At 42.5% G+C, this 27,529-nt stretch overlaps 1 long non-coding RNA gene across 1 annotated transcript in view; it reads left to right on the top strand.

The window, feature by feature from the left end:
- The window catches only part of LOC143841269 (uncharacterized), a 142,731-nt gene that overhangs the window by 38,513 nt on the left and 76,689 nt on the right, over positions 1-27,529 (top strand). The window contains exon 2 of the long non-coding RNA XR_013232645.1: positions 20,580-20,659. This is a non-coding gene — a long non-coding RNA (uncharacterized LOC143841269). The remainder of the gene's footprint in view (positions 1-20,579; positions 20,660-27,529) is intronic.

Here is a 27,529-nt window from a genome sequence, read left to right as displayed (position 1 = left end):
TTTGTGAAGCCCTCAGGTTTCTTGATGGCTCTGAAAGGGCTTCCCAGATGGATGGGAGTTAATTTTTAATATATTTACTAAATTTGTTAAACATTTATCAGACAATATGACCATATATGGTCATGTTGACCTGCCCCCCCCCCAGTGGCCAATGAGGAGCCTGGAGGGCATGGGAAGGGGCGGGGCCCCAGGTGGGCATGTACACCGCTATGCTTCCTAACTGCATGATTGCACCACTTCTAGGGTTTCCCGAAGCCTGAAGAATGTTTCAGGGGGTTCTCAACGGTAAAGAAATCTAGAGAGAGTTCAGTTGAATGTGCAATGAATTACAGTTTCATAAACTGAGCACAATGTGGTAGGTTTGTAAAGGGATGGTGGAACACAGTCAGAAACATTTGTTGCTAGAACTGCTATGACGTGAGGCCATTGCATCTGACAGCATATGCTCATTGCATGAAGATAATTTCACTTTTGGAGCGCCGCATCCACTGAATTTTTGAATAACTTATTTTGTGGATATTAAAGAGTTGAAGTGTAACATCTGTTCTCATTCTACCCATGGAAAAAAAGTTCCCCAAAGAAGAGGAAATGAAGCATTTGTATAGGTGCAGCAAATGTCCATCATAGAAGCAATAATGCCCCAAATCTTGTTACAAGTAAAGCTGAAATTAATAGCAATTAAAAAACAACAACAAACAACAAAACACTGTTCAAGGCTGGTGAAAAGCTTTTGGGATGCAAATTATATGGGCAGTTTGCAGTCTAACACTAGTTTTGAAGACTGTTGTAAGTGTGACCAACAGATCTTGGAACTGCTTACTGGTGCAATCCTGCGTAGAGCTGGTCCTCTCTAAGCCCATTGCAATCAGTAAGCTTAGACCAGAAGACTTTGGCATTGGATTGCACTATGGACTGAGAGTAATTTATGAAAGCAGTGGTCGATGGGTAGTAGCCACTTTAGCAAAAGGAGAGGGGGTGATTTTTTTTTTTAAGGAAAAAGAATATTAGTTGCTGAATACTTAATCCTATAGGCTGGCGGTTCTCAGACTTTTTGAAAGTGATTTATTTTAAAATTTACTTACTTGGGGGCAGGGGGGGAGGCAAAATCACAAAGAAACTCCTCCCCTCCCTGACACAGGAATTTCACCCATATGATTTAACAATGAAATGGCCTACGTTGCATTTTTCAAGTTCAGTATTTCTAATGCCTCATTCTGAAGAGAATGAATCATCAACTAGTAACTGATCAATAGCATACAGGCTCAGATGCTGGCAAGGGGATCTCTGCCCCACCCACACTCTATATTTTTAGGACTAGGTTCCCATTGTTATAAGCAATGAAGAAATCTTTTTTCTAGCACCTATCTCTTTTCCATAATCCCCCATAATGTATTGTGTTTATTTGCAGTCATTATCATTTTTGAAGGTAAATCCTCTATTGTTTTTTCTTGCTCTTAATCTCTTAAACCATAGCTGTTAGATCCATGGGTTCAGAGACCATGGTGTATTATGCATGGCAGGAAACATGCAAAAAGTCTGCGCCAAAAGACATTGTTTTTTTTAAATTTCTGCACGTGGAGCTGGTTTCACCATGGAAAAGCCACCATAGTATCTTTTTAAAAATTCTGCATGGCATTCCCCCCCTCATAGAAGCTGCTATATCTTTTCAGTGCAGTATTTAAAACTAGCTTTAACATGACTTTTATTTTACAATGGTAATGAAAATACCTGTTTTTGCATGCATAAAAGTTAGTGAGTTTTTGATCTCCTCCCTTGTGCCACTGTACACCAATGGAAGAAAAGGACAGCCTCTAGTCCCTCATCCACCAATGGGAGCTTGAGGCGCCCCTTGTTCGGCACAGACCTTCCCCCTGTGCTATGACAACCTTACACCAGCAGAAATCAATCAATTCATTCCTTCAGAGGCATTTGCAAACATCCCTGGGGCAGGGATATGGGGGACAGCCCTTCAATGGCTGTGCTCCTTCCTGCAGAACTGGACACATAGTGTGGCAGTGTGGGATGAGCTGTCACGTCCCTGTCAACTCCCTTGTGGGATCCCTCAGTGGACGGTGCTATCTCCCACCCTTTTAAACATCTTTATGTGCCTTCTGGCCCAGCTGGTTAAGAGTTTGGGGCTGGTTTATCATCAGTATGCAGATGACAGCCAGCTCTTCATGGATGGCCGATGCATTTGCCATATGTTTGGAAGCCGTAAGGCTTGAGTAGAGTTTCCTGAAATTCAACCCCTCCAAGATGGAGGTCCTATGGCTAGAAAGGAAGAAGGTTGGACAGGAAGCACATTTACCTACTCTGGCTAGAATGCATCTGAACACTGCGGCCCTGGCAGGAAACTTGGGGGTGACGCTGGATGCCTTGCTGTCTATGGAGGTACAGGTCACGAAGGTAGCCCACCAGGCATTTTACCATCTTTGTCAGTCGAGGCTGCTAGAGCTATACTTGTTTTCAGAGCAATTAGACATGGTGATCCATGCAGCGGTCACCTCCAGAATTGACTTCTGTAACTCGCGCAGAGTGGTAAGGCAGCTGCCTGAAAGCTTTGCCCATGAGGTTGGGAGTTTGATCCCAGCAGCCGTCTCAAGGTTGACTCAGCCTTCCATCCTTCCGAGATCGGTAAAATGAGTACCCAGCTTGCTGCTGGGGGGTAAACGGTCATGACTGGGGAAGGCACTGGCAAACCACCCCGTATTGAGTCTGCCATGAAAACGCTAGAGGGCGTCACCCCAAGGGTCAGACATGACTCGGTGCTTGCGCAGGGGATACCTTTACCTTTACCTTTTTAACTCGCTCTACACAGGCCTGCCCATATCCCTGACCCAGAAACTGCAGCTGGTACAAAATGTAGCTGCTAGGTCCTCACCAGAACATCTTGTAGGTCCCATATCTAGCCAGTGTTGAGGCAGCTGCATTGGTTACCAGTTGTGGGGTGGATCAGGTTCAAGGTTTTGATTTAGACCTTTAAGGCCCTTTGTGATCTGGGACCCATATATCTGAAGAACCGGTTTTTCGCTCTGTGGGCAGTAACTTGTTGGTGGTCCCTGCTTGGCCTAGACCAGGCTAGGGCTTTTTCAGTCCTGGTCCCAACCTGGTGGAATGAGCTCCTGGAAGAGCTGAGGACCCTGCAGGAGTCTTCAGCATTCCGCAAGGCTTGTAAGACGGAGCTCTTCTGCCAGGCCTATGGTTGAGGCCAGGGCATGGAAGACCAGATGGTCATTGAATCATAGAATCTTCTAGGTCCACCTATAAGAGATCGCCACCAGGCCAGATCATCGCTGCTGGTGGACCGCTGGCATGTGTAGTCCTTTATGGTGCATCAAGAGGCAGCCTGTAATAGCTATGGGGCTGGAAGATAGTTTTGCCACCGGGGTATATATTTTAATGGGGATATTATATTGTGTTTTATGTGGGGTTTTATTGTGTAACCCGCCATGAGATGGCTTGCTGAGAGCAGCATATAATAAATATAATAATAATTTCAATCCACTCTCTACAAGGAACAGCATACCTCAGAGAAGAAAGGTTGTAGTGTTTTCAAAAGGCTGTCTGCCCCCGTGGAAATGTTTTGTTGAGTTCTCCGCATCCATGAACTAAAATAAGGCCCATAAGGCCCTGACAGAAGCCTGTGCCAGAGTGGCAGTTCTGACATTGCAGCTGACCATGGTCTGCCAATGAACATCTAGCACAATGGAGCAATTGCCCCCCCTACACTATTTACCATAGTTAGTTCGTCCTTCAAATGCATAATCTTTGCAGAAAAACACACCCATTTTTTAAAATGATGATTTAAAATCTTTACATGCATAATAGCTCCAGGACACCGAAAGATTGTTTCAGCTCTTTATTGCGACCCCAGCTCTAATGTACAAGACGCAAAACTCAGCTAGTAAACCGAAACAAACCTCAGTCTTATATACAAAATTAGAGGATTTCCCCTCTAATGGTCAATTTCACTTTAAACTGGCTGGATCTGACAAATGGGATCTGGCCTCTTGCTGGCCAATCATGTGCTCAGGATTATGATCTTGCCTTTGACCTCAAGCTCAGTTCTCAGCAGGATTACAGATACAACAATAACATTCCAGAATTTTTAGAACTCATCCTCAGAATGTAAGAATAGGGAGGTACATGAATATTGAGGACAAAAACGAGCAGCAGCAGTTTGGGAAGTTCTCACAACATTCCGCAGGCCACGTCTTTAGGCCTCCTTCATCTCCACCAGAATTTTGTGCAGTTATGGTCTGTGAGGTATGAAATTGCTCTTGGAAGGAGAGTTGGCCTGCTGATTAAACTCTCCCAGTAGTCACTGGCAGCTCATTAGACAATGTAATCTTTATTCTGCCATCTTTTATCCATGCTTACCTGGATTTCTCACTTTATCTCTCCTATTCCCTTACAATGTGCTAATTCTAAACCTTCCCCATATTTCCAAAAGTTCTGGTCTCTGTTTTTGACAGATTTTAATGGCCATTGGGATTGTGCTCGAGTTTGTTATGCACATTGCGTTTTCCTTGTGGGATCCTGGTAGGTCAGGTATCTTGAAAAGGTAAATCTGTGTATGAGCTATAGGTGGGGTTGCTGGCTTCCAGGTGGGGCCTGGAAATGTTGAGGCATTACAATTGATTTTCAGACAACAGAGATCAGGGCTCATTCCACACACATAGGATAATGCACTTTCAATGTGTTTTGGCAGCTGGGTTTTCCTGTGCGGAACAGGAAAATCTACTTCTAAAGTGCATTGAAAGTGCATTATCTATTTTGTGCAGACTAGGCCCAGGTCTCATGGGGAAAATGGCTGCTTTGCAGGGTCGACTCTGTGACACTGTACCCTGATAAGAGCCTCTTGTGGCGCAGAGTGGTAAGGGAGCAGACATGCAGTCTGAAAGCTCTGACCATGAGGCTGGGAGTTCAATCCCAGTAACTGGCTCAAGGTTGACTCAGCCTTCCATCCTTCCAAAGTCGGTAAAATGAGTACCCAGCTTGCTGGGGGGTAAATGGTAATGACTAGGGAAGGCACTGGCAAACCACCCCATACTGAGTCTACCATGAAAACGCTAGAGGGCGTCACCCCATAAGTCTGACATGACTTGGTGCTTGCACAGGGGATACCTTTACCTTTACCCTGATAAGGTTTCTCTCCTCTCCGCCCCTGCCCTCCTGTATGTTTCTCTCCTCTCCGACCCTGCCCCCAAATCTCCAGATATTTCTCCCGATAGCTGGCAGCCCTAGCCGTGTCTGTTCAGAGTACAATGATCACATGATTCAGTGTTTATCTATACTAAATGTAAAGAATATTAGATGACCATTTGAGGGGTTGTACCTTAGCCTTTTCCCTGCTAATTTTACATGGAATGTGAAATGTTATATCATGTGAGCCCCTATATGTAGCTTGAAGTGATACAACCCAGGCCTCTATTTGCCATAGAACTGCCAGCTCCAGGTTGGGCAATTACTGGAGATTTGGAGGGTAGACCCTCCAGAGGGACTTCAGTGGAGTCCTAGAGTCAACCCTCCAAAGCTTCCAATTTTCTTCCAGGGGAACTGATCTCTGGAGTCTGAAGATAAGTTGTAATCTGGCAGATCACCAAGCCCCATCTGTAGGTTGATGATCCTAGCTCGCCATATTGGTGAGAGCCATGATGTTTTCTGCCTAATTTGGACTAGTAAAACTTGGAGTGAGTTCAGTTTTCCCAGTGTGATACTTTTTAAAATTCTAAATGGAATAAATAGGGCATCATAAATTGTTTACAATGCCCATGGCTGGTAGCCTAGCAAGGGCCGTAATTAGAATGATTAAAATAGACTGGACTAATTACATCTGGTCAGCAGGGGAAATAATCTCCCATAGATTTCACATTCTGTTGGCAAATGCATATTTACTTGGGTTACCAAAGTGGTGGGGGTAGCAAGGTAGGAGATGGCAACAAGTGTGGTTCGCACCTGTCTTTCAGACTCCAAGGTGGGCTGCAGAGCCCCTTATTTGGACATGCTGCTTCAGATCCTGCTGGGGGCCTGCAGGGAAGGCAGCTCAATAGCTGGAGCTGGCTCTGCTTATGCAAATGAGCCTGTAGCATTCATGTAGAAAGGCTTTATTTCAGGACTGGTGCCTCTGCTTAGGGAGAAACTACAATTTTGTTCATGATCACTGTGGCTTCATAAAGGGATAGTATGATTATACAGACCATAGTAATACTGGGTATAGTACCTATGTGGAAGCCCCTAGCCAGCTGGTGGTGGAGCAGCAGCCTCTAATCTGGAGAAGCAAGTTTGATTCCACACTCCTCCTACACATGCAACCAGCTGCATAACCTTAGGCCAGTCACAGTTCACTCAGGGCTCTCTCAGCCTCACCTACCTCACAGTGTTTCTGTTGCGGGGAGGCGAAGGAAAGGTGATTGCTAGCTGTTTTGAAATTCCTTCAGGTAGTAAAAAGCAGAGTACAAAAAGTCAGCTCTTCTTTAGTCAAATACTGTCTATTTAGTTATGGATTTACTGTAAAAAATCTCAGCCTCAGCCATCATGTGCAAGGGCTTAATTTGACTGACAGGCCTTGATAGCCTTATTTCAGTATAATTGGTTTCCTTTCTGATCCTATGTATTTTATGGTATGCATATCACAAAAGGGATCCTTAGGCTTTACCACACTGCCAAAGTGGTCCATGGTACAGAAAAGGTTAAAGACCCCGTGATTTAGGGTGACTTCTTAAAACTTAGCACTGGTTTTGGTTTTGATCTCAGATGAGACTGAAAAGGGCAAAAAAGGATGATTAAAAAGAAATGTTTGATGTGTAGCTGTGAACATTGGAAACAAAGAGCACTGAGAAAGCATCAATAAATGCATTAAATTGGCATTATGTCTCTTAGAACTATTCCAGAAGGAGCCTGCATTTGGCACTAATAGAAGAGCGTTTAATGGGGGTGTCAGATTAGCACTGACATTGCCAACGGATTTTTAAGCCATTATTTATACAAACCCTTTTCAGAAAAGCTGAGTCTTCCTCAGAATAAATGAGTCTGAGAGGCATTACCCTGCTCTTGAATGCTCCAAGTGTCTCTGACAAATAAAAACATGAGCATAAGGTCCTCTGATCATTTTCCGATCACAAATCAGTTTTAAAAACGAAGGAGCTGCCATCATTTATATCTTTCTCAACCGGTGGCTTATCTGCGTCCTGTTTCCATTACTTTCATTCTGTTTGCTTGTTCATCCCTCATTCTGTCATGTTGCTTTCTCATGATGACACAGAGATTATTAATTCATCTTTCAGGCAAGGAGCTTTGTCCTCTTCTTGCCTAATACTCTGCATTAAAATCTAATTTGTTAGCAGAATGGTATTTCTGTTCTTCTGGGTTTACAGTAAGGCAACACTCATTGCCCTCCAATTTCTGTATTAGTTTCTACGTATTTGAGAGTGGTTTCTACGTATTTGAGAGACTTCCCAGAAATGTCCCACCAAAAAAGGCATTGTAATATCCCCCATATACATTGAGAGGAAGAGCATTATGGTTGCCAACTGTAGATTTATTTATTTAATTGTATTTATTCTTTCAATTCATATACTGTCCCCTCACTATGACATCTAGGGGTGGTGGGAGAAGTTGCAGGGGGACATTCTTTTCAGCAATGTGTCATGTCACTTCTGGCATAAAACTGGAAATGATGTCATTGTGATGTGATAATGCTCTAGGATTCACCTAAAGCTCTATGGTGAAACCTAGAAGATCCTAGGGCAGGTTTTCTCAACCAGGATTTCATGAATGGGTGGAAGTTAACTAATTTTATATATATATATTTTAATTTGTTTAACATTTATGGTGATATGACCATATCTAACCACACCTCCCCAAAAAAATGGCTCATGATGGGCCTGGAGGAAGTGGAAAAGAGAGGGGCCCTAGATGGGCATGTATGCAGCTATGCTTCCTGAACATATTCTGCACAATCGAGCCACTTCTGGGGTTTCTCGAAGCCTGAAGAATGTTTCAGGGGGGTTCTAAGGTTAAAAAGTTGAGAAAGGCTGTCCTAGAGCATCATGATGACATAATGATATAAATTCTAATTTTGCACCAGAAGGAACATGGCACATCAGAATGAAACTGAAGAGCTTTCTGTATTTTCTTCCCAGTCCTGTCCCGTCCCATCCTGCCCCCCCGCCCCGAGCCTGGCAAGCTGTGGTGAGGAACGGGGGATCTACTTCAGAGGGGACCCCCCCCCCCAAGTATTCTTCCGGAGGAACAAAATATTGAGAGTAGTTTTAAAAGCATGGGGTGGGGAAACAGGAAGACAGGAAGACAGGAAAATGGGCTTGATTAATCTCGAGCTTATAAAAAGTGGTGTGTGTGTGTGTGTGTGTGTGTGTGAGAGAGAGAGAGAGAGAGAGAGAGAGAGAGAGATGTTTAACTGAAAGGAGAACCCAAGTTCGAACTGAAAGTAAAAATAAATTAAAGCTATTAACTCACTTCAAAATTCAGATTTGGGTTTTGACTTCTGTTTTCCAGATATTATATATTTTGCATGCTTAAGATTGACTGCTTCCTGAAATTAGCTCCTAGATAGAGACATAAAATTCTAAAAGAAAGTGTTCTTCATTGAGTAGCTCTTTACACTTGTGTTTGCCAGTGTGACTGCATGGAGAAATGGAGAAATGTCGGGTTTAGTCATTGAGTCGTGACACTGTCCTGTTTGCACCAAGGAACCCAGGCAGGCAAGTGTCATGTCATGCTGTGCTTAGCCAAGCACTGTCAGAGCTGTTGATGCCACAGCAGTCAGAGTTGAATGGAGGTTATTTATAGAAGCAGATACCTACTATTGTTGCAGTAGCCTGGAATTTGCAGGCCTCACAGCTGGATGCTGACAAGCAAAGCCTTATGGTGGATCTTGGTCTCCAGACACCTCATGGTCAGGAGAGAAGCATTGGGCAACTAATTGTGCATTCTGCCATCTGAAGTATATTTCTACCTGGGCTTTCTGCCTGAGGTTTCAAGGGCCCAAGCACCTCAAGATCTGTCATGGTTTTGTTCTCCACCATGTTATACTCACCTCTGATAAGTAATAATCAATCCCAGTCTCAACAGACACCTGTCATCACTATGTATGCAATCCATATGGATTTGTGTTGTTCGGATGGGCTTTTTGGTGGCTATGATATGACACTTTCACAAAGCAATATTTTCATGATTTGTGGAAACTGAAAGTTCAGCAACATCTGAAGTTTATATGTCTTGATTGCTTGCAGAGAACTTTTTTTAAATTTTATAAAAATTATGAAACTATTAATATGATGTAGTATTAATGTAGTAGTGTTAATGACTCTTCATTACCAAAGTTATGGCATGTATAACCAATCCTGGTTAGTGCCACCTCCCATATTGTGGCTTCATTTCTGCTGCTGCTGGGAGTAGGACTAATTAGGCCCAGAATGAATATCAGGCACAGATTAAGGGATTTTGCAAACTGGAAACTGAGGGCTGGATGTTACTTTAGGAGTTTGAGTCAGATGTCTTATGGGCATTTCTAGTGCTGCCATCTCTGGGGTAGGAAATACCTGCAAACGTTCTGGTTGGAGCTAGCAGTAGGCAGGATTTGGGTTGGGGAGGTGCCTCAATGTTGTATATTGCTATGGAGTCCACCCTTCAAAGCAGCCATTTTCATCAGGGGAGCCAGCTTGGTGTAGTGGTTGAGCAGAGAACTCTAATCTGGAGAGCCAGGTTTGATTCCCCAATTTTCCACATGCAGCCAGCCAGGAGTCGCTGGGCTAGTCACAGTCCTGTTAGAGCTGTTCTCACAGAACAGTTCTGTCAGAACTCTCCAATCTCACAGGGTGTCTGTTGTAGGTAGAGGAAAGGAAAATGATTGTAATTTGCTTTGAGACTCCTTCAGGTAGTGAAAAGTGGGGTATAAAAACCAACTCTTCTTCTTCATCTGTGTTGCCTGGAGATGGTCTGCAAAACTGGGGGAATCCCCAAGTCTATCTGTGGACTGGCATCCCTATGCCTCCCAGAGATATGAAGGCCAAAAGGGGCTCCATGGCATGGTTTGAGGAAATTGAAATAATGCAGGGGAAAGGTGGAAACTGCTTCTTTCCATGTGTTTGCACGCATGAGCAGCAAAGGACCATTGTGTGACTAGAAGACACGAAATACACATTGCTTGTCTGATAGAAAGTCCTTGTGTTGCCAACAAACACAACCACTTTGTAACATGTGGCAAGGTCCTCAGGCTATAGCTGAGATCAAGACTGATGAACAATCTGGGACTACAGTAAGCCTTCGAGCTGTTTTTAGACCTTGCTGAAAACTGGTATACCTAACATTGAACTCTTTTTGCAAGCAGTAAGCCTATGAGTTAGCTATCCCTCCCAGTGGGTCCAGCCTTCTACGCTTGGCTTTGCCTGGCAAATGGAGACATTGCAGCACTCTGAGCTTGTTGCTCCCAAGTCAGCTGCTGGACTTTCCCTGGATACGTACTGCATCTTTTCTTAATTTCCTCAAGGCTTATTCCTCAAAGCATTTCTCTTTATCAACCTGACTGCATGCAAAATCTCTTTGGAAATTACTGGGTTGGGTAGAGACATGCCTTCTGAATTTCTAGTTTAGAAATGTCATTTACAGATTATGTAATAAATGAGAACTTTAAAGCAATTTTTTAATCCTGACAAGTTATGCTCCCTTTTTTGTGCACAATTTGATGGCGGCTGTCTACTGTTTATCCTAAAACCATGGGCTTAGACAAGATTTGAGACTTGTGGCTCCTATCTGTCACCTGGACTCCCTCCCTTGTGATTGGTAGCAGTGCTTGGCAGATTGCAGTGAACACTGATACAGTCTGTTCTGATGTAGGGCGGTTGCCCAGAGCAAACCGACCGTGTGCATTCATGTGTACCAACAGGGCTTTGAAATGTATTCCTGCTGACATTAAATTTCTCTCCAATTTGGAAACTTGTACTCAGAAGCCTGTAGCACACTGTGAGAAGCTCTTTTCTCAACTTGCAAACAATCTGGAAAGGATAAATTTAGAAGAGCAACACAATTAGCAAGAAATCATAGTTGTTGCAAAGTTTCCTTTAGGGTGTTATCAAAAATGTTTTCAGCGTTTGGCTTTCGCCTGCCTTCATTTCCCAGAGAGGCTTATATGGCCTTAGTTCTTTAAGCGTATTTGCTCTGCAACAGCCCTTGCCAAATTTGGGAAGGGGAAAGGATAAAGGGTACAATAGTTCCTGTGAGAACAGTCCCCAGAGGGATACCAGGACTGTTTTTTGGGCTTATCTGCATATTACAATGGACTGAAGTCATGTTGGGAATCCCTCAACGTGATTCACAATTATTTGTGCATAGGGGAACTGATCATTACAAAGTAGCCTGCTGCTTGGTGCAACTCCAAAAAGTGCTAGAGGGAAGGAGATTAGTGTCTGCACACAGCAGCTGAGAGACAAGAAGTGAAAACGATTTTTTTTTTTACGATTGTCAACCATCATCATATGGCAAAAACTCCCAATCATCTTCCAGTGCCGTTTGTTGCATTTGAGCCTCCCCCTCCAAATCCAAAATCTTTTTTAAAAAATTGCAATTGCATTATAATGAAAAATTAAAACAACACAAAAAGAGGATATAAAAAGCTGGGCTGTTTTGTTGTGTCATTCTCCCCCCCCCCCCTCAAATGCATGCAGACTGTCTCCGATTTCACTGAAACCATGTATGTAGCAAGATGTTAAGCTGCGCCCCCACAAAGATGGGGAGATGTGCTTCCTGTCCTGTCCCTTTCCTGCTCAACCGCAGGACCTCCATCTCAGAAGGGCTGAGTTTCAGGTGAGTCTGCTCTAACCATCTAGCAACAGTTTCCAAACTTCTGGCAAATATATCCAGGGAGGAATCTGGGTGGCCCTCCATGAGGAGACAGAGCTGGGTGTCATTGGCATGTTGATGGCAACCCAGCCCATAACTCCGGGACAGCTGTCCTAGAGGGCGCATAAAGATGTTAAATAATGTGGGGGAGAGAATCACACCCTGTGGCACCAGACAAAGGAGTCCATATGAGTGTGACAAAGTCTCTCTGTGTCCAGTTCCGAACTCCAGACTGTGATTTTGCTATATTTTACACTGTGATTGTTAGGAGGTCTTCATACTTATGTGGCTTGTGGAACACTAGAATGAAAAAAAAAGGGTGATATGCATGCTCTGTTAGCTCATTGAGTATGCGTAAAGCTCATTGAGTATGCATGTAGATCACAAACTGTATAAGAGTGATCCCCTTAGATAATGGGCATTGTTCCTGCACATCCCACCAAGGTTCAATAAATGTTTTCAGAAAAGTGAAGACGTCAGTTGTTTAAAAAGTTTCAACTATCATTGGGAGGAGGCCCCCACAGTTACTTGTGCAGCACAAGTAACAGCACCAGTTACTTTGGTGTTGGGAGGCAAATTTCTTTTTCTTTTTGCTTTCTTTTAAAAAAAGAAAAAGACTGGCCAAGGATTCTGGTTTTGAAGAGACATCATCTGGGCAAGGAACTGGGGTCACTGTGGCTGGGCAGGTAGTTGTGAATTTCCTTCATTCTGCAGGGGGTTGGACTAGATGACCCTGGAGGTCCCTTCCAACCCTCCTAACTCTATGTTTCTATGTTCTGCTAAGGCCGAACAAATCATTAAACTGGCTCTGGTAGGATGGGCCCTGCAAATCCTTAAAACAGATCTACTGTGGAGGGTTAGTAATCTGGGTGAATGTAGTAGAAAAGCAAGGGGTCGCGGTTCAGAAGACAGTTCCTTCCTGCCCAGTCTTCAAATCAAGCTTACAGTCTCTACACTGGTGTTTTATAATGCTACATTTGACAAAACAACAACCAAACTATATTGAATTGTCATTTGGCCCTTATATAAGGTGACCAGAGTTGAAGGGAGGTAAGGCGGATGTGCTGCTGTTGCCATGGCGGCGGCAGCGGGCTCCTTCCCTCTGACTGGACTCACTGTCACCTCTGGAGCACCTCTCCCGCGAGTCTGTCTTGTGCGCCTGTGCAGCCTCCATCGACACAAGTCAGGTGGGGGCCTAGAGTTAGCCTTTGCCTGGTGCGCCTGCACAGGCCAGTCACAGGGCCAGCCAGTGCAGAGCACCACTGCCAGCCATCCTGCTGGCTGGGGGACAGGGAGGGGGCTCTGGCTGGCCCATGGCGCTGCAAGAGGAGGCAGAAGTGGGACTTTATGGAACGCGGGACAATGTTCTGGAAGGCATGAGTGTCCCACGGAGGTCGGGATAGATGGGCAGCTTACCCTTATACTACTTGGGAACAGAAAGGGGAGCAATTTTCAAAACCTCTCTTCGACCTTTTACACACTGGGAACTTCACTGCCTCAGCTCCCATGCAGGAACAAAAATCAGGGGCAGATGAGGCGCACCAGGCCAAATGCTCCCCCGTGTGGGTGCAGGAAGAGGTGGGGCAAACTGCCACAACTAAAACTCCAGCCTGCAGCCTGGCATGAAACCTCCAGTGCGTCAATGGTCTTCCTGGCTATATCAGCTTAAAAATCTCTTTTAAAAAGCTGGTTTTTTCTGGTTAGTAAATGATCTTCTGCAGTGCCAATATCATAGTCCTTCCTTTTGGCAATGAGGCACGACTTACAAGATCTTCCACATGACTGGCATGCGTACGTCAAAGAATGCATGGCACAAGGGACTAAATTAGACCTGAAAGTTTCTTTGTTGGCATAATTTTGCATTGCTTCTCTGAAAATACATAAAATTGCATGCGAAGCAAATTGCCAAATTTGCTCTCTTTTGAGATCGTAAGAACCCCCCCCCCCCCCCGGTCTCCGACAAATGACTGAGGAGAAGCTGGTCTCTTCCTTTTTTTTTATGACTCCATTTCCTAAGGATGTCATCTTCCGTAATTGTTTATTGAATGACCCGGGCATACTTGTGTGCATTGATGAGCGGCTCCCCACATTCATTATTGGCACCACAAAAAAGTCACTTTCATGTGCCTAGTCCTGATTTATTTTCCTAGGTGGCGTCTTATTTTATTCTCTAACTTGTGTCATCAGCGCCGCACAGGAAATAGCTCTTCCAAATGACATTTTCTGTTCCAATGGAAATTGCCTAATTCCTCTTTGCCTTGCTTTTTTAATCTACTCATTTCTTACTTGCAGATATCCCTCTTTTAAAATATCATCATCTCAGTGAAACAAGCCATGTAAAGTTATACTGTAAGAGAATAGGTTGCAATGGGGGTATTAAATAGGCAGGATTCAAAGAGATGGGCAACCTGTTCCTAATATACTATTAAGGAATTCTGTACTAGGAATGAGAACAGCATATTTTAAAAAGTACTAATGGGAAAAAATTCTGTGTGAACATATATTGGCCTCTTTAGGCAGAGTAAACCTTCTAGGCCACACCTTGGATCTGTACACCGCTGGGACCTGATTGTGGGTTACAAGGAGGAACCAGAGGCAGGTTAATCTTAGATGAGGAAAGCAGCGTAATACATCCCTGGCCTCCGTTTTGATGCCATTTTTTATTTCTGGTAATGGAAAGGAGAGATGATTGTCCACAGTTTGCCCCTCATATTTCAGATCGCCTACTCCCTCTCTGATGCCTGGCAGTCCCAGGGAATATTTGGGCTCCAGTGGGAGGAGAGGTGCAAAAAGCCAAGGTATGTGGGTGGAAATCTCATCAGTGAAAATGTACTATAGGATAGAAACTGTGGAGAATGTGCTATTAATATCGAAATCTTGTTTTTTTTTTCTCCATGTATTTTTCCATGTGTTCATTGCATTCAAGGCCCGATAGTTTAAATTCATCTTTTTCTTGACTTTGGTTACAGAACAAAAAGACTATGAAATCCTTTTCGAATCCAAACTTCTCAAATATCAGAACTTTAGAAGTCAGGTCAGAAATTCAGTCAGTCAACCAAGAAAGAGCTGCTGCATGGAGATAAAGTTTTAAATTCGGCACACCTTGTCCACCTCTCTTTTTATCATCTTGTAAGATTTTGAACGCAATTCTTGGGTTCAACGCAATTATCAAAAGCTTTTTCGGCACCTAAAAACACAACAGCCACACATTATTGTGTTCTATGTACATGTTTAATGGCATTAAACACAAAACGTATATTACATTTCATGTATCTTTTGGGCATAAAACCTGATTGATCAACATGAGCAACATCACCTATACACTTTTTGTCCTTTCTGCTGAAATTTTAGCAAAGATCTTATAATCCACGTTCAATAGGAAAATAGGCCTATAATATTGTACCTTTTTATAATATACAGACAATAAGCCATCTGCACCAGGCGCCTTTTGTGATTTCATAGCAAATATTGCATCATTAATTTCTTGAGTTGTTATGTTTTGGTCTAAAATTCTATAGTGTTCTTGAGAAAATTTCTTAATAGGGATAGTCTTCAAAAGGCTCAATTCTTTTTCCAGATTATCTTGATTATTATCTACTTGGTATAGGCTTTGGAATTTTTTTTGTAAAATACTCTTGAAGATCCTTTTCTGAAAAAAATATTCCATTCCTTTATATTTATTTGTGCAATGGAATTTTTTTGTATATATTTTTTTGTATTTTGTACGCCAGCCATCTGCCCGGCTTGTCCGCAAGTTCAAAGTCATTTTGTTTTGTTTTCCCCTCACATCTTCCATTTCAATATAATCTCTCTTAAATCTTAAAAGCTTAATTTGCTTTGATTGTCTGGTCTGATGTTGTTCCTCCAGTTGGCACAAGAATTCTTGAATTATTTTCAATTCTTGAGCTTTTTTCCTTTTGATCAAGGTGTTTTGTTAATTAAAATACCTCTCATGTATGCCTTACTTTCATCCCATATCATAGAAACTTGCACGTCAGGTGTTTGATTAATTTGGAAAAATTCTTGCAGATCTGTTTCACATTTCTGTAGTCTTTGTTTGTCCTCCAAATCCCTTCCTTTTCTTCATTTCTTGTTCCAAGTATGATAACTGTGCCTTGGGTTATTTGCTTGTATGTGTTGCCAGTTAATTAGGAGGTAAATAGGCAATTGTAATTGGCTTACTTCATAGGTTTCTAAATTAGCTCTATAAAACTGAACAATTTCACTGGATCAGAGCTGGGCCAAATTAAAAGTATTTATTGCCATGAACCAAAACTAGTTGAGACCCAAGTGACCCATTAGGGCATTAGTAGCATGTTATCCATTGTAATTTAGCGTGTCATATTGTTAACACTAACCATTCATATGAAAAGTTTTTTATAAATAATTTCCATTCTCTCCCTGTTAGCTAGCGTGCAGGAATTAGCATATGTTACCAACACATTGGCTTGTTATTTCTTTGTGCATCTCTTTCTTAATGCTTCTTATAATATATATAAAGAGCGTCTCCATGGAAGACAAAGGAAGGTACCAAGGAAAGGATTGAGGGGAGAGGTAGAATTCTTGGAGTCTCAGAGACTTGCAGCATATATTGTCCATAAATGGAAATGATGGAATCCAAATGTGAATTTAAAAAAGAAGACTGTTTTTAAAAGCAGGATATGGAGAACAAAGAAAAGAAAACTCATTTTTCTGCCTAGCATTTTTGCAGTCCAGTCACTTATAATAGCGCTATCTCACCCATGGTCCCAAGCTCCAAGTATTGAAAATCTGTCTCTGCGTATGTATGGGGAGGTGGGGTGAAGAGCAATGAAGTTCTGGCTGACAAAATGGTCAAGCACATTCCCTCTTCTCCACAAAATATCACCTGACTCAAAGCTCCCTTTGTTTTACAAAATTTAATTTTCCAGCCCTGCGATATCTATTTCTATGCAACATGAACAAAAATGGAACTATAAAATCAGGAAATCATGTAGTGCATTTCTTAATAGACCATATCGGTTTACAGTACAGATTGAGCTTCAGGTTTATGAATGCCCCCAGCCATTTGAGGACTAACCACATGATCACATGATGTATTTTTCCCAGGGTGAGTTCCCAGGTCAGACTGGCACATATGTTCTGGGAGCATGTGCTTCCAAACTGCATTCTGGGACCATCAGGATCACAATACTGAGGAGAAGGTGTTTAAGTATTCTCCCCATACCATTTTTTTTTTACTGCAAATGGCCTCAAAATTTCCTGCACATGTACTGATGGGTATGATAACAGATGATAACAGAAGAACGAACCTACCCTAGGCTATAATAAACATTTAAACAATTTAACAATAAATAGAAATAGAAATGTCTTCTCTCTTCTTTTAATTGTCATAGAACAACCAAACATAGGTAGTTCACAACCCAGTGGGAACAGTCTTTGGACTAAAACTTCACCATACCTGTGAGCCGAAGGCCAATATATATATATATTGTTTAAATTCTGTGAAGAAGAATAGATCCTAGTGAAGGACTTCACCAGCAAATACTAAGTTGGAAAAACAACCACTGATAACAATAATTGATGAAAATACCTTTGAAAATGGAGGCCGTTTTGGTTGTTCTATAACAATTAAAAGAAGAGATAAGACATTTCTATTTATATTTATTGTTAAATTGTTTAAATGTTTGGTTGTTCTATGACAATTAAAAGAAGAGGTAAGACATTTATATTTCTATTTATTGTTAAATTGTTTAAATGTTTGGTTGTTCTATGACAATTAAAAGAAGAGGTAAGACATTTCTATTTCTATTTATTGTTAAATTGTTTGAATGTTTATTATAGAGCAGGGTAGGTTCTTTCTTCTGTTATCATACTCATTTTGAACTGTCCTCTTTTCGTCATGTACTATTGTGGGCCATGAAAGGTTTCCCAGTGCAACCATTTCAGATGGGGAAAATGGCACAGGTAAGCTTTCTGTGATCCAGTTTAGAACACTTGGCAGCAGTGTTCAAGAAGGCTGCTTCAGATATGTGATGAAATTACAATTCAAGTAGAGGCCCAATCACTCCATCACTTCAACTTCTACAGAGAGATTTTAAGATGTGTGAGGATTTAAACATAATACAGAAAAAGAAGCTTCATTTGATATGGGTGGTGTGGTGGTGTGGTGGTGGCATTGGTGTCAGAACATTGGACTAGTATCTGGGAAACTTGGGTTTGAATCCCTATTCAGGCCACAGATACTCTCCAGGTGACTTTGGGCCAGCTCTCAGCTTAACTTACTTGGCTGCAGAGGAAAGGACACACAGTAATGGGTTTAAACTACAAGTACAACGATATAGGCTAGATATCAGGGGAAAAAATTCATAGTCAGAGTAGTTCAGCAGTGGAATAGGCTGCCTAAGGAGGTGGTGAGCTCCCCTTCACTGGCAGTCTTCAAGCAAAGGTTGGATACACACTTTTCTTGGATGCTTTAGGATGCTTTGGGCTGATGCTGCATTGAGCAGGGGGTTGGACTAGATGGCCTGTATGGCCCCTTCCAACTCTATGATTCTATGTTTCTATTATTTTACTTCACAGGGTTGTTGAGAGTATAACATGGAGGAGAAAATAATTATATTAAGTCACTTTGGGTCTACATTGGGGAGGAAGGCAGGGTACAAATCTTTATCCATGGTTCCTCTATATATTTGTGAAACAGCCTGGGGGGGGGGTGGAATGTGTCCAGCTGTCCAAGTTGTAATAGGGCAAATCAGGGTGCAGCCAGCAAAGCCCTGTCCCTGCAGCTCCTGCCCTCTGTCCCTGGACTCTAGCCTCTTTGCTCACAGACGCACCTCAGTGCCTGGAACCAGCAGCAGGTAAGGGGAGAGGGCCCTGGGCAAAGGGACATGGTGGAAGGCCTGCTAACAAGGGCCTCTTGGCCTGCTAGGCTGGGCCTGCTAAGAAGCTCTGTCTGGCCAGCCCCTGCCTGGCCCACTTGATCCGGCTGCAAGCTGTGGCCCAAAGCCACCTTAAGTTGCCTGGCCAGGGGAGGGGACCTTTTCAAGGCCCTTTCTTAGGAACGGGCTTTGAAGCTAGTTAATTAATAAAATATTTAAGTCATAGTTTAGAAAAGTCTGTTTTGATTATTTGTTTGTATCTTCTTGCCTTTGCCTTTTCTTCTCATTACCTGTTGTGCCAGAAAGTAAATAGTGCATTGTAATAATATTAATTTATTTAAATATAAAAATAGGTTGGCAAGGGTAGAGTTTTGGATGAACAGCTGCCGATAAATATGGACCACTTCAGTCATATATATGCACAGCTGTTATGTGGAGATGTGATTGGAGCAGGGATTCCTGGGGTTATGTGAGATCTCCCTAAGTGTTATTGTGGCCTTTCTGAGATATTCCAATGGCCACTGAGTTTACTGGACATCACAATCTTCATTTTATCAAGGTTAATGCCCAGTGGCCGGAAGCTACTGTCACACCAGTTTACTCAGATTATGTAACAGGACAGGGTCTCTTATAGCACATGAATAAAACATGGCCTTCTCAGCTGGGATGCTTTTCTGCTCAAGGTAGCAGAGCTGGTGTCAACACTGCAGCTGTTCCCATGATAAAACCTTTCCTGGCATTTGTTACCATGCGTAACTCTGGAGGAAAACCGGTTTCTGATTTGTTGGCCTTTCTGCGTATTCCTTGCAAAGCTGAGCGAGGCAAAGGACAGAGTTCGCAAAAAAAATAATTCTCTCCATGTTCTCGTTTTGCATGTGTCGACTAAATCCAGATAACTCTTAATTAGCTGCAATTAGAAAACATTTCCCCTTTGCAATGAGAAGCAGAACAAATATGGATGGAAGTATTAAATGCATAAGTTGTTTATAGCCACGGGATCCTATAGCTTTAAGACAAAGAGATGTTTGGAAATTAGGAATTTCTTCCCTTAAAAAAGGAGCTGTAATTAAATATGTCTGCCTCTTCTAAGAGTTCCAAGTAGCCTGAGAAATAAGACTCAAGTGTTACTCTTCCCCTTCTCGCAGATAAGTTAACATCATCCAATGTCTTCTATTGGTTTTGCCCATGCAAACCAGTCAAATTAGACCTGAATACTCTTTCCTCCACCAGTGAACTTCCTGGATTTTTATTGCAGTTCAAGTGTTTCTTCTTCACAGAATTCACTTGTGGTTTGATGCACTCTACTCAGTTCATACACACTTCCTCCCTTTCCTGGTGCTGCAGTTTCACCACCACTTCCTCCAAATAAAACTAACCCAAAAGGTGGCTCTTTAAATATGCTGCCCTATAACCTCCACAAATATTTGGACACCTGGACAGTAACTTGGTTTCCTACATCTCTGAATAACCATCAGGGGAATCAAAGTCAGCTCCAAGTAATGGGAGAATTAAGTTTGCTCTTAAATCTGAAAATACAGGGCAATCATTATGGGGTGGTGGTACATTATAATGCAATACTCTCTGAGTATGATTGGTGAACCTGATCTTGTCAGATAAGCAGAGTCAGCACTGGTTGGTATGTGGCTTGGAGAACTCCAAGGAATGCTAGGGGTCGTGATGCAGAGGCTGGCAATGGCAAACCACCCCTGAATGACTTTTGCCTGGTTGCCAGACAATCCTAGAATCTCCTGCCTATGACACACAAATGTCATATGATAAATAAATAACCTAAGAAATGTAGTTCTCTAGTAGTTCAAAAAGGGCTTAATGAGTACTCTCCTGATTTTTCCCCCATTGTAGGTTTTTCCTGAACTCTTACCTGATGTACACCATCCAATTGTTGCTCTGCCAGAAGGCTACCGACAAGGATGGCATAAACAGTAAGTACAACACTAGAAAGGACCCATGTACGCAATACAATGTTAACTCATTGAATCATTGAGCTGGAAGGGATCTCCGCGATCATATAGTCTAACCTCCTGCACAATGCAGGAATTCACAACTACCTGCCTACTCACAGTGACCCAATCAGAATAAGTTTCTGCCATTGCTTTTTAAAAACTTATAATGCGCGCCAATATATAACAATGGTAAGGACAGTGTGAAGAGTTGAGTAGACAAGCCTGTTTCGAATATGTCTTCCTCAGTACAGCTTCATTAGACATAGAGGAGTCAAAGGCAATTTTTGAACAGCTCTCCTGTCTCCTGGGACTTCTCTTGGCTATAGCTCTGCTAATCCAAAGACAGGGTGTCTGACGTGGGGACAGGAAGGGAAGGCATTTATAAGCTGCTTGGAGACTCCTGATAGTAAAAATTGGGATATAAAGACAAACTATTCTTCTCCTGCCCTTCAAAAAAGAAACAGGCTATCCTTGTTGACTGCTTCAGTATATCTCACTGAACTCTCACAATATTCCCTCATCTTTTGAGACTTTGAGTACCATTTTGTTTGCTTGAGATGGTTATGAATTTGCATATCTCTCTCACACATTACCTCTGGCCTAAGGTGACCAGATTTCAACATCCGTAAAGCAGGACACCATTGACTTGATTAAAAATTTGGTCTATATGGAGCAGTGAAAAGTTTCATAGAACGCAAAAAATAGTATATATATATAATTTCAACATAAGTACAATTTGCCTGGTGCCCCCAGATGTCCCTCCAAAAGTGGGACAATCTGGTCACCTTACTCTGGCCTTAGTGGAAAGGCCAGTAACATATCTACTGCCTATATGGAAGGTTACTGTATATTTTGTTGTCCTGCTCCCTTTGTTGTCCTGCCACCAAGAACTAGCTTGGTTCAGTGGCCAGGAACATGGACTTCTAATCTGGTAAACCAGGTTTGATTCCTCACTCCCCCACATGCAGCCAGCTGGGTGACCTTGGGCACTGATAAAGCTGTTCTGACCGAGCAGTAACATCAGGGCTCTCTCAGCCTCACCTACCTCACAGGGTGTCTGTTGTTGGGAGAGGAAAGGGAAGACAATTGTAAGCCACTTTGAGACTCCTTCAGGTAGAGAAAAGCAGCATATAAGAACCAACTCTTCTTCCCTTCTTTAATGATATGTAAGCAATCTTCATTTCACATTGCTGTGTTCCTATTGTAATGAATTTCTCACATCTGTTCAGTTTAGGAGCTGATCATCTTTAACAAATCATATTTATTCATCATAATGGTATTTTTGTCACAGTTTCTAACCCCATATATTCAATACATATTTATATTAAAAAATCTTGTTGGCATGTGTAGACTTTAGTTTTTAATATATAGATATATGTACTACCTGACTAATTTGGACATCTGCTGTGAAGGGGGCGGGGGGGGGACACACCATATTGCTGCCAAGATGGCCATATCTGCATTTTTAAACTGAAATTGATTGTAATGTGGCTTGAGTCCCACTGATTCTCTTCCTTTTCTAGTTGTCTTTCTAGTTAAATTCTGCCCTTTTCAAGGAAAGTAAATTCCTATAATTTTTTTGGTGGGAATTCATTAAAGTCAAAATACTTTGTAGATAATGCAAACTGGGGCCATGGCCTTCGGCTGGTGGGGATGCTACCTAGAAAGCTAGGGGAATCCTAGATGGACAGATGCAGAGAGTCACCTTGGAGGGGCATTTGGAATTCTTTTGTAATTGTAATTGTTCCTGTGGCAGAAGAGCCCGTTAACTGGCAAGTACTGTTTCATCTTGTTCTCTGAGGCATCTGGGTACCAATCACTGTCTAATTCTCCACCTGACAAATGTACCCACCTGTCTTTCCCAATCCTTGGAGGGGCTTTTCTCTCCCTCATTCAGTTAACTCACTGCCCCCATCTGGCCTTTGTAGGAATTACCTTCTGAGATGGCTAGAGCTCCCAGCTGCCCACCCTCATGTTGCCATTCCAACACTTCACCTCATGCTGGTGTCTCCTTCTGTTCAGTGTCTGATTACCACAGGGACAGATTACTGTACTTTGTTACCACTGGGGTATTAGCAACTTGCCAGTTGACTACCCTCCCTTCTCCTGGGACAAGTTTAAAATGGTGTGTCCAAACAGTGGCGGTCTAGGTGGTTCAGAGAACAGATGCCGGCATTAAAAGTTATACAACATTTATTGAAAGGAAAATACCCACACACATACTCCCAACACAGCAATAGACCAAGTAAGAGATTCCAAAAGAAAGGTGAAACAGGCAGTTCCCTTTGTCTCCCACTTTGCTCATGCCCTAGCTGATCATATTCTAAAGCAGGTGCTTTATCCAAGAAGTTGCAGTGTTGTAAGATCTTCCAACTACTTTAGAGTCTTTGTTCAGACCTGCAACTGTCTTTCCCCACCATGACCATAGCCGCCTTCAGCAGGATTCTAGGTGTGAAAACTCCTTCTTCCTACGTGGAGTCAGCTAAAAAGAGAACCTTCTCCTCCATGTCAAGGGGCTTTTATTATCTCTGCTTTCCCAGACCTTCAGTGGTCAAAGAAGTCTTTCCTGAAGTCTCCAGGAAAATACTTGCTGGCAATTAAATCTCCAAAATTGCTTTTCTTGGAGGTGTGACTAGACCATCTAATTGTCTCTACCCAGAGATCCATTAGCATTTCAAAAACATTGGGCTGGGTGAGGCTTGCCTCCCTTCTTATGCATGTTCTCTGGTAAGAGAGAGGAAAACTTTTTAAAACTTAAGATAAAGAAGAAACAGGGTTTTTCTGCACACCATACATTTAGCATGATACCCCCTAAAGATGCTGTATTCCAGGCCCTCTATATGATGTCACCAACCTCCTGTGTCCAGTCAGCAAACTTCACGCCAAAGAAATGTATGGAGGCGAAGAAGTGCTATCTCCGCTTACAATGTCCTGCCCTCGCACCAGCCTCCTTCTCCCTTCTCCTGGGGATGGGATATTTTTTAAAAAAATGCACTGCCTGGAGCAATTCGGCTTACAATCTTCAAGGTCACCCAACTGGCTGCATGTGAGGGCATGGGGAATCAAACACAGCTTGCCAGATTAGAAGTCCACACTCCTGACCACTACACCAAACTGGCTTTTGGTGCAGTCCATACCACCAACGTAAAATGTATTTCTCCCTAACTGCTGATCTTAGATGGTATCAAATAGTGTTCTAGGTTATATAAAGTGGGTTTATAATGAAATGGTACATGTGTACACTGAACACTGAGATACAACTTGTTGTAGGTAGCAATGTGCAGCTGAGTGGATGTTTTTGCAAAATCACTGATTAGGGTGATTTCCCTCCCCCTTTCTATGGGTATTAGCATTGGAAGATATGATTCTATCATATAATCATATGCAGAAATTTCTATCTTGCCTTGAAGATTCTTATTCCTGCTTTCAGCTCTATTCTAACTTGATCTATCAGTAGCTTATATAAGCAACTTCAGGGCAGGAAAAATGCATGACTGTAGCAGATACAGATGGAAAACTTAATTGAATTAGAGAAGTTTCTGAAAGTTGCTCCTCTGAACTTTTTCCTGCATTCTGAGTTCCATCTAAAGTGGATGTTAGGTAGTAGGAAGTGACCATTGTTGTGTTTTTAAAAATGCTGTACAAAGGGTTTCCTCTTTTCATTTCCCTCTCATGCATTATCAGTTGCCATATTGAGAATATTGTGGTGAACATACTGTGTTCAATTAGGATGACCGACTTCTGAGTTGAACCTGAGTTGAACCTGAGCTAGGCAGTTTTGTGGATGGGGGTAGTCACAGATAATTTTTATGCCTTTCTGACCCACAACTGCTTTTCAGTAGGAAAGAAATGACATTTCAAAAGCTCTTTGACTTAGTTTTCAATATCCTCATTTTGATTTTATTTCTCCGTGGTGAAAAATGAGCCCATGAATATTGTTTTTTCCCCCACTCAAAACTACACATTTCTCAACATCATTTCTGCATCAACTGTGTATAAAAGGTATGACATAAAAGAACTGTCAACGAGCGTAACAAAAATGAGGTGGACCAAAAATGATGACAACAATAGCTACATATATCTTTAAGGAATATGCCTAACTGGCTAATCCTTACCTTGAAGCCCCTTTTGCCATGGAGTAGAATGAGATGCTACTGTGTGAAAAACACCACTCAAGTGCTTAGAATAAGGTGACCAGATTGTCCCACTTTTGGAGGGACATCTTGGGGCACCTGGCAAATTGTACTTATGTTGAAATTTAAAAATATATATTACAATACTATTTTTGCGTTCTATGCTTTCTATCAAACTTTTTGTTGCTCTATATAGACCAAATTTTTAATCAAGAATCCTCCCGGTCAATGGTGTCCCACTTTACCAATGTTAAAATCTGGTCACCTTAGCTTAGAAGTATCATTGTGGATCCTGACATAGGTTTTCAGCCATGAGTTTTGCCTGTGGAGTTCAGCCTTATTTTGCCTGTTGTTTGAGTAGCATTCAGCAGGAAGCTCCTTCATTCTCTTCTCAACAAAGCTCAAAACTCCCGTACCATTCTGATGTCAATTAACCCCATCGACCTATCTGAAACTTCTGTATGGTAAAGTGATTTAAGAACATGACCAGAAGCATCTGATGAAAGAAACAGGGGGCTGACATTTCTGATAAGAACATTGTGCTGGGTGAACACCTGCAGGAATGACCTAATACATTTAATTTTGATGGGTCACTGAGAACTTCTCACAGTGCTTTACTGAAGAGGTATGGAAATGGAAAGCTAGGTCCAAAGTGGCACAGCTAAACCTCTGGGATAGCAAACAGAGCCAAGAAATATGCTGCCCTCCAGCTATCCTAGAATTTCCCAGTAAAGTACCATTGTGAGAAGGAAGTGCGGGGCTGAATCTAAGCAAGCTGTGAAAGGGACTGTGAGCTTCAAAATTAGACCTTAATATTAATTGTTAATCTGATCTTGTAAATACCTATTTTACAGGAAACGTGACCTTGAACAAGTTTTTGGAGGGTTGTTGCCAAACTCAGTGTTACACCCCCACCCCCTTAAATAGGAGAAAGATATCCTACTTTGCTTACTTTGAAGAGAAAGATTCTGGTGATTTAGACCTGGTGGTGCTGGAAAAGGGTTCTGGATGAGCATATTCTACAAAATGGAGGACTTGGGATGCCTTCCTTATGCACCTCACTTTACCTGGCTTACAATGGATGAGACTTAGCTTCATGTAGAACTAGAATCCAAATTGGCATTGAGCCAAAGATGTGGAACTTGTCTAATTATTGGTGGGTTTTTCGTTGCATCCTTATTGGTTCAGCCTTAAGATCTGATACCCTGTGGGAGTGAGTTACGATCCAGCCTGTGTTAGGCTCATACATCCTACCGATGGCAGGACACCTTCGGATCATAGGAAATAACTTAGGTGACTAAATTAGATGGCAGTCTTCACTCTGGCTTGCCTTTGATAACTGGGTGAAGGACCAGTGCCTGGGTTTATGAAAGAATCATATGGCAAGAGCTTTGATCATTGTCCCTGCATATAGATCATTGCTTTATGGCCAAAAGGATGGAAGGTGTTCTGGAGAGTCAAATGAAGGATCCATGACTGATGTTCTTCCGGTATATTCAGACACTTGGCTACTTTCCCTTGAAAGATCCTAGAAGACTTCCTGCCTTTACATAAAAGATCCTACTTTAATATAAGGCTAGCTGCATCTGTAGGCCATGGGAATGCAAATAAAACATATTTCCCTGCACCTGATTTGTATCTGAGGAATCTTATCCTTAACACTATTTTGCTCTTTACATTTGGGAAACAGCCTCCTAGGAGGAGACTGTCCAGGGCCCTGTCTGTCCAGGTTTACCCTGATTGGTCCTCCCCCTCCAGCTCCCACCCTCCCTCCTTACCTGCTAGCAGCGTCGCTGCCTCCAGACAGGGCTTTGCTGCCGAATGGGAGGCTGGGCCGCAGAGATGCTACCAATGGATAGGAGCAAGGGGGGAGGTTTTCCAGCCTCCCTTGGGCTGCAAAGCCCTATCACTGGTTCACGGAGGGGCTCGCAGCTGGGAGGGGCCTTCCCCTACAACTTACACAGCCCATTTTTAAAATGGGCTTTGCTACTAGTACCTTGAATAAAATTTTGTTGGCCTTAAAGGTTCCCCTGGACTCTACATTTGTTCCCTTTACCTAAAGAATCTGAAAGACGAAAGGGTCTTATGGTACAAACACAATGGATCTCAGTGGTGGTGGGAGCTGTCATACAGTCATGCTCATCATCATTATTATTACATTTATCTTCCACTCAAACTTGTGAGACTCAGGCCAGATTACAGTAGAGGTAAAAACAGAACTGTAACATAAAAATCAAAGTTAAAAATTAAATTACAAGTATTACAAGAAGAGACTAATTGCCTATTCTTCCTATCACCAGAAAGGGTGTGGGTGATCATAAAGATGACCATTTGAGTTGGCTGGAGGATTCTAACAGGAAGCCAGTAGATAAGATTTTTTTAAAAGAAGAAGAGTTGGTTCTTATATGCCCGTTTTCTCTACCCAAAGGAGGCTCAAAGCGGCTTACAGTCTCCTTCCCTTTCCTCTCTCCATAACAGACACCCTGTGGGGTGGGTGAGGCTGAGAGAGCGCTGATATCACTGTTCGGTCAGAACAGTTTTATCAGTGCCGTAGCAAGTCCAAGGTCACCCAGCTGGCTGCATGTGGGGCAGTGCAGATTCAAACCCAGCATGCCAGATTAGAAATCCACACTCCTAACCACTACACCAAACTGGCTCTCTCAGTTTTAGCCCTCAACCATCGGCTTCGGTGGAATAGCCCTGTCTTTTAAGGCCA

The sequence above is a fragment of the Paroedura picta genome, chromosome 7 (genome assembly GCF_049243985.1).
Source record: "Paroedura picta isolate Pp20150507F chromosome 7, Ppicta_v3.0, whole genome shotgun sequence".
Taxonomy (NCBI): domain Eukaryota; kingdom Metazoa; phylum Chordata; class Lepidosauria; order Squamata; family Gekkonidae; genus Paroedura; species Paroedura picta.
This window is presented reverse-complemented; position numbering and strand designations above follow the sequence as displayed.